Raw genomic sequence first — 2,003 nt, 5'->3', positions numbered from 1 at the left:
GAAATGATTAAGACAGACTTGCCTCAGGAAAGTCGATGGCTCCTGGTCTAAATCCAGTAGGTCAAAGACTTAAACCTAAGTTCTCCCACATCCCCAGGTGAAGGCCTTAGCCACCAGGATGTGGTAAGGGAGAGAGGGGAAACATTCTCTGTCTGACCAGAAATTCAACACTGGTACTGAGACACCTTCCACAATAAAAATGATTTATCAAAATTGTCAAGGTATTTGTCTAGACTGCTTTCAGAACAGTGAACTCTGCCTTTGTGTCAGGGTTTGGATTAGATGAACCTTGAGGTCCTTGCCAACTCTTAATTCTATTTTTCAGCCCTACCCTTATAGCAGAAATTTTTGCACCACCCATAGAGGAAGCAATGAAGGAATGAAAGGAAGGCCTGGTATCTTCTCTTGTTCTCTTGCTGCCCTAAGGCTCTAAGTGTGGCAGCTAGCTGGGTGTTTCACTTGTTCTTGTAACTGTAGCTAGTTTGCCTGTTACACCTTCACTCAGATCTCCTCACATGCCATCCCTTAGTATACCTTTCCTAGGCCTTCAGGATAAGACCCTTACAAGCTGTACTCTTAGGCCTTCCTCACTGCTTTGAAAAGCCCCCATTAGCTCCTGCTTTAAATCTCAACTTTCTCTGAGCAAAGTCTTGCCTTTTATGTTCTCACACCTGCCTGACTAAGTCACAGGGCCCCCTTAGCCACCATTTCCCTTCTTTTCATGGAGAAGTGGCAAGCACCTGCACAGCAAATCTAAATAAAGGATACTAGTGTAGTTCAGAAGATCCTGTTTTAAACATGAACCAAAGACAAAGTATTTGCACATCAAGATGGGAATTACACTAAAAGAAAATAGGAAGATGTGGTCACAACTGGTAGAGCTAAAAAATACAGCATGGAAGGGAAAAAGGCATAAATCATAGATAACACGTCTTGTTTTTAACTTACTAGTATTTTATAGGGAAATAATTTTATAACACAGATGTGGGATGCGTCTTGTTCAACCACTGCTTATTTTCTTAGATTCTACTTTACTCAGACTTAATGCCCACAGATCAAACATATTACATATATACTAATTCCAACTTTGATTTGGGAGCAGGGGGAAGCAGGGAACGTAGCTATCATTTAATCTATCACTGATGGTACTCCTTTGATCTGCAATGTGATTAAAAGAACACCTTTAATGATGCTGATGTATCATGGCACCTTATGGAGTTTATAACAGTACTAAGTTATGAACACTCATAGAAAGATGGTTTATTCTAATTATACTACTTTACTTTTGGCAGCCTTTTACTCTCACCAGATTTATAATTCCCATAATGTTTATTACTGCCAAATTAGACCATCTGTAAACATTAAAACTCAGGGTTTTCACCAAAGTCATAGTAATACTATTTTAAAAATAAAGATTATCTTTAGCTAAATGATGGAAGGAATGATCACATGGTCAGTGGAAGCATCATCTTCCATCCCTCCAGGCTGACCTTTGGCATTACATTTCTCACTGTCTTCCCAGAAAATGTTAGGCTTGTGCTTGAGCCTTTTTGAAAACATGCTTTGGCAAATCCTGTAAAGAAGTCCATAGTCTTTTGAACTTAGAAAGTTGAAGCGGAATTGATAGAGTTGCTTCAGGCCTCTACTACTGAATTATTTATTTGATACCACATATGTTTCTATTTAATTAAAATGACCTTCTAAATTGGAAGAAAAGTCAACAAGGAAATATTTTTTGTGGCATCTCTTAAATTACTGTTGTGAACTCTAACAAACTGTCAGTGCAGAGGTGCAGTGAAGTCTGGTTAACTGGTCACTGTAATTTATCAATTTGTAAACTGAATCTGTGCCAGAGTCCTATTCATTTGTACACAAACACTTGGGATAATTTCTCACCTGCAAAACAGTCATTTTCAAGGGTACACACATAGTACATCACAAAGGAATTTACTCCTGATAATTAGTCAGCCCTCCACAGCACCTGTCAAGATAGATGTTTTCAA

This window comes from Alligator sinensis, unplaced genomic scaffold (assembly GCF_000455745.1).
Source record: "Alligator sinensis unplaced genomic scaffold, ASM45574v1 scaffold647_2, whole genome shotgun sequence".
NCBI classification, from domain to species: Eukaryota; Metazoa; Chordata; order Crocodylia; family Alligatoridae; genus Alligator; species Alligator sinensis.
The sequence above is the reverse complement of the archived record's forward strand: the minus strand, read 5'-3'. Positions refer to the sequence as shown.